The sequence below is a fragment of the Quercus suber genome, unplaced genomic scaffold (genome assembly GCF_002906115.3).
Source record: "Quercus suber isolate HL8 unplaced genomic scaffold, Cork oak 2.0 scaffold_177, whole genome shotgun sequence".
In the NCBI taxonomy this organism is placed as follows: domain Eukaryota; kingdom Viridiplantae; phylum Streptophyta; class Magnoliopsida; order Fagales; family Fagaceae; genus Quercus; species Quercus suber.
Window position 1 is genome coordinate 1,232,083 of NW_027069637.1, and position 6,314 is coordinate 1,238,396.

The 6,314-nt window shown below is 31.4% G+C and overlaps 1 pseudogene; it reads right to left on the reverse strand.

The window, feature by feature from the left end:
* Window positions 1–3,568: 3,568 nt before the first annotated feature.
* Window positions 3,569–4,688, reverse strand: LOC112010637 (probable polyamine transporter At3g13620; annotated as a pseudogene).
* Window positions 4,689–6,314: the final 1,626 nt, after the last annotated feature.

The window sequence follows — 6,314 nt, forward strand, 5'->3', positions numbered from 1 at the left end:
TATGTCTGTACACACTGCTTTGTGAAATTATGTTTTGAAAAAATGATTTTAGTTATCATTGTGAAAATGGGTTAAATCATATAATTTAAATTGAAATCTCATTTATAAAATACAATTTAGGGTATGGCTTGTGTTTAGTAGAAGTTTCCACTGGACACGTTGGATGGTGGACACGTGTCCTCTTGGACACGTGTCCAAATCTAGACGTACCCAGTGGAAATTTCACTCTTGGACACGTGTCCAAATCTAGACGTGTCCAATGGAAATTTCCACTGGACACAAGCCTTGCCCTACGATTTAAGCTTATGCGTACATACACGGCATTTTTTGCCACATAGCGTAATTTAAGGAAAATTTTAGGAGAAACACATCCAACCAAACTTATCTAGTTATGTAGCATTTTTTATAAGAGTAATGCTACAGTCACAAACTACTTTACAACATTTTTACAAACTGTTGATCTGACCAACTTCTTATTGGTTTCCTTTACACCCACCATTAACATCACTTTTTTATTTTTCAATAATTACTCACCACATCAACAGTTTGTAAATTTTTTTGTTAAAATGTTTGTATGTCTAGTATTACTCCTTTTATAATTTAAGTATTATGTCTGATTTGATTGCCATAATTAATGGTTGGAACTTGAGTTTGGTAGACTAGAGTTTTACTGTCAAACTCAAGTTCAAAAAAAGTGATACATAACAAAATAAATTTGGCCGAATGCATTTTTCATAATTTCTTTTCTAAAATTATACTATTTGGCAAAATTAGTCATACCTCGTATGTACATATTGCATGATAATCACTACTCATTAGAAAGACCTTAAAAATGGAGCAAAAAAATTTACTTCTATAGTTCTTGGAGTTGAATAAAAGACACGAGATCAATTTGGGAATATGATGGATTAACAGTAATTGAAAGCTTATCTTCCATCATGAAGTTCATAAGTTGGAGAGGGTGGATTGTTTCTAAGGAGGAAATTACTGTAATAGGAGGGGATGACAAACCGTTGGGATCGCTCGTTTCATCCTTTCTTGCAAAATGAGACAAACCCACTTCATGAGTTAGGCTTGCTCGGGTTGGGTTGGCCTAAACCACTCCAATGCATGGTTAAGTAAGTGGGTTTGGTTCCCCCACTTTTGTAACTTGCAACCTTATTCTGTTCTTATTGCAACATTCATTAGCAAAAGAAGAAGAAGAAGAAGAAGATAATAAACCTAATAAATAAGTAGCCTAATGAATCTTAAGGGATTGACATAGTAATTCCTAAGATCTCATGAGATTTATGATGTTTTAGGTTCAAAACTTCTCTTTCTCAAAAAAAAAAAAAAAAAAAAAAGGTTCAAAACTTCTGGCTTTAATCTTCTAAAAAAAAAAAAAAAAAAAAAAAAAAGGTTCAAAACTTCTGGCTTTAATCTTCTAGCCACCAAAAATATTTTTCCTTGAAATAATCTATTGTGTGTGGGACTGGGTTAAAAAAAAAAAACTTTAAACACCCTCATTTATTAAAAAAAACAAAAAAAAGCCTAATGCATAGGATCAGAAGTAGGTGCAACTCATGAGCCATGACCCAATTGATCTATGCTCGAATGATGTCCATGGAAATTATGGAATGGGTGGTATCAACCAACCCACCAAAGGCTAAAAAAGAAGTAGGTTGTGCACGATTTCTTAGGCCTGATCTATATTGTTGCCGGGCTTGGCTTAATCAACTTTGGCCCATCTAGCCTGGAAACTTGCTTTAGTTATTAATTTTCCCTTTTTCCTGTAAAAATTCTACAATAAAGAATTTTTTTTTTATTAAGAATTTCAACTTATCAATCATTAGAAACTTTACTAGTTAAGTTAACTAGAACCTATTACAATAAATGTTGAGATTGCAATATTTAAGCTTGAGTTGTTTAGTTGTATACGTAAAACTAAGAACCATTTTAAGTTGTTTGGCTGTATACATAACAACACCCACCACCCCCCTCTCTACAGTTTCAAAGAACCTATAGGGCTGGGCTAATTTAGGGTCAAAGAACCAAGCCTGATATTAAAGACAATAAAATGCTTGAGGATGTAGCGGCTAACCATCAAACTTTGTTAATTAAGATTTTATAAAAGGAGTAGATTTAGATGCTAACATACCCTATCTTGAAAAGTCTCTTATATAAGTATATATTTCCTTTGAAGGAAAAGAATGCCATGAAATTGACCATTTATTGACAATTCGGATTAATTAATGTTATACCTTGTTGAAATAAAAGAATGAACAAAGAAAGAAAAATAGAACAATAGAAGGTTCTGAAAAATTACTGTTTTTTCCATAAAAAAGGAAAAAAAAAAGTCTTTTGATGATGTATTCTCAACTAATTGTACAAAGTCGAATTGGATATAGATAAGCCTAAAGTTGACCTATAGATACTATTAATTAATTATACTTGAATTAAGGACAATTAATATGCCTTAGATATGTAAATGTGTGGAATAAGTACATATATACTACTAGACCTAATCTATGATGTTTACTCTTTATTATAAAACTATGATACCGTACTAATTTTTGGTATAAGTGGGGTTTGAATCCAAAATTTCTTATTTGATGACAAGAGAATTTACCAATTAATTGGATTTCACAATTGGCCTCATAATATTGTGTCATATAAGCTTTTGAGGTCTTACAACTTTACACATAATTATTTTAAGGGTAAATTACACTTTACCCACATGTGGTTTGCCCGAAAAATACTTTGCCTACCCGTGGTTGAAAAATTAGCACTTTACCCACCCGATGTAAGCTCCGTTTGTCTTCCATTACCCATCTCTGTAAAAAACAAGGGTAACTTTATATTTTTACTACCATTTTATATCTCTCATCTCAAAAAAAAAAAAAATAAAAAAAATAAAAAAAAGGAAAAGAAGATCTAAAAAGCTAGGTTTTGTAAAAATTTAATTTTGAAATTTGCCCCAAAAAGAAAGTACAAATTTTTTATAAAAGAGAACCAAAAAAAAAAAAAAAAAATTACAACAATGGGCCCATTTGGTCATAGAGTTCAAAAATTATTGTTTAAAAAGATGTGAAAATTGTGGTTTAAAATGTGTTGTTGAAAAATGTGTTTTAGTGTTTATAAAACAAAAAAATGTGTTTGATATCATGGTTTTAATAACATGTTTCAGTGTTCAAAAAACATAAATATGTGTTTGGTATGTGTGTGATTGATTTTTAAAAATGCTGATACCCTATACAAAATAATTTTTTTTGTTTGACGAGGGCAGAGGGTTTGATTTGAAGAAGAGATCTAAACACAGATATGCCATATCAAGTGGTCCTCACGGTGTTTGAAAAACGTTGTTTGTTGTTTAAAAAGAGGCCAGAGTTGATTTCAAAAAGCATCATTTAAAAAACATATTTTCAACAACAATTTTCAAGCAACACTGAACACAGAAATGTTGCCAAACGCGTGTTTTTATTTTTGAATACTAGTATTCAGTGTTTAAACACTGAACACTAGTGTTTAAACTCGGTGACCAAACGGCCTCTATGAGTCAATTTACCTCAACCTTTTTTCTTTTTCATACTTTACTAACTCACAAAGATTTCCTTATAATTGCTGCTACCAATTACATATGGACTGAAGGACTCAATACCTGCAAAGATAGCAAGCAAGAGACTAATAATACTTGAGATGACACTAAAATGTTTTTACATATAACCTGCAAGTAGAATCATTCAATTGTGGATCTCAAATTTGCAGACTCAAATCCAAGTGTCCCCCACAATTTTGTTGAATGTTGCATTAAAAAAAGCTTCAATCCCAGACTTCAAACTTTCAGTTCTTTCTAGTGGAATGCACGCCATTAGTGTCAAGTTTGTCATAAATGACCAACCACCCTATCTTGGTCGTTTTCTTCTACACCAATTTCACCATCGATGTTGAATTTTAGCCACTTCTTTGACTTGCAAAGTTTCATCAAGAAGTATCATCCAGTCCCAGCAACAGTCAGTATACCACTCACCAAATAAACTTTTTTTGTAGCAAAAGCCATTATCACTACCAAGAAAGCACATGGTACCAAGCACATAAACACCAGCATTGGCAGCCTTAATGGGACCCGGTAAGGCCTCTTCAACATTGGGAACTTCCTTCTCAACCATACAAATGAAGAAAACTCTCTCATAACATGCTCAAACTGTACAAGAAATTGGCTGAGGATATAATGTCTGTGAAATTCATGTATGAAACCCCTAGTGAAATTGAAGTTGATAACAAAATTCCAACCCAAGGGGTGTTGAACCATTTAGACCTTAGACCAAAAAACTTAGGCAAAGATCCAATATCAGCCATACCCAAAAGTTGGAAAGCACTACTGCTTAACTGGGCTTCAAAAAACCAAATTAATTGTTTGATCCACAGAAGAGCCATAAACCCAGTTCCATTCAGTTTGATCCACAGAAGAGCCCCAGTGACAGCCAAGAGTGGAAACAAGTAAGCCAAGCAAGTGAAAATCACAGAAATAAAAAGAGTTTTCTGGGGGTAATCAACTTCTCCAGCCAAAGTACTAACATTGTCCCAAAAATTCAAGTTCCAAAAAAGGGTGTTGAAGAACAAGTTCCAATCTTTCTTAACACCCTTCTATCCCAAACTGAGCCACCTATGAGGCCTAATATTTGGGAGTGCAATCAAGGACAGAAAATCATATAGATAACAAATGTATATATAGTTATATACTTTGCTGAATCTGGAAGCAAAGTTTTTCCCCCCCCTATTAAAAACTAGGTTTTAATTTTTGAAAACCTAGTTTTTAGATCTTCTTTTCTCTTGATTTTTTAGTTTTTTTTTTTTTTTTTTTTTTTAATTTTTAATTTTTATGTTTTGAGAGGAAAGAAATATAAAATGGTAGCGAAAATATAAATTTACCCTTATTTTTAACATAAGTGAATAACGGGACACAAATGGAGCTTACCTTAAATGAGTAAAGTGTTAATTTTTAAACTATAGGTAGGTAAAGTGTTTTTCAAAAAAATCATAGGTGGGCAAAGTGTAATATTTCCTTATTTTAATATATATATATATATAGAAATGGGTTCAAGTTACACCTGGTGTAATTCTACAAAAGGTACATCTTTTTTAAACCGTAGATTTCTAAGAAATCTAATGGTTATAAAATCACTATAATCAATGTCATCTTTAAAATTAATTGCTTTCCATATTAGCTAACCTAATTAATTTGAGAGAATATTATATTATTTTCTTTTTAACTTTCTTTCTCTCTCCTAATCAATTCATCCCTAACCTTACACAAAAGCATATTCTCAACGTTCTTGGGCATGGAGGCAGTTGTCCCACATACACGTATTTTTGCTGAATGGTACTTGTATTTTGAGATGTGAAAAAAAAAACGTCTTATATGTGTTGCAATGTCTTAGCAACACTGCAACAACACTCTTTTTATAATAAGAAATAGAGCAAGAAACTAGTTTTGGTTGTCTTCTGACCCATTGTCACCATTATTTCCCTCACTAGGAGTCTTGGCCTGGTTTCCCTCAAAGGCATTTTTTTTTTTTTATTATTTGTTATAATATACAAACAGTTAGGGAAATATCAAAATCTTGTGACCAATCAATGTAAGCAGTTGAATATCACCATCTTCCTAGCTTGGTAAAATGGGAATAAACAAAAATTTACTTTTGGTTGGATGAACTTTCTAGGACCTCATTAGACGTGTTACAGCTTTTACTAAAATAATAAGGTATATGCTTAAATTGATTTTTTTTTTTTATGTGAGAAAAAATTAATTTGAAGTATGGTATTCTTGATCAAATTTAGTTGTTTTTGCAACAATTAAAACAATGTCCAACAAAAACGAAAAAAAAAAAAAAAAAATTAAGAATCAACTGCCTCCATGCCCAAGAACATTGAGAATATGCTTTTGTGTAAGGTTATGGATGAATTGATTAGGAGAGAGAAAGAAAGTTAAAAAGAAAATAATATAATATTCTCTCAAATTAATTAGGTTAGCTAATATGGAAAGCAATTAATTTTAAAGATGACATTGATTATAGTAATTTTCTAACCATTAGATTTCTTAGAAATCTACGGTTTAAAAAAGGTGTAACTTTTGTAGAGTTACACCAGGTGTAACTTGAACCCATCTCATATATATATATATATATATATATATTTTAATCAAGTTTAAAATTTTATTTTATATATAAACCCTCCTCCTCTTTCCCATGATATTTTTGTTTTTGTTTTTCTAAATGTGACTTGTACTATTACTTATATACGTGTGTGTAGGAGGCAAAATTTTAAGCCAATTATAA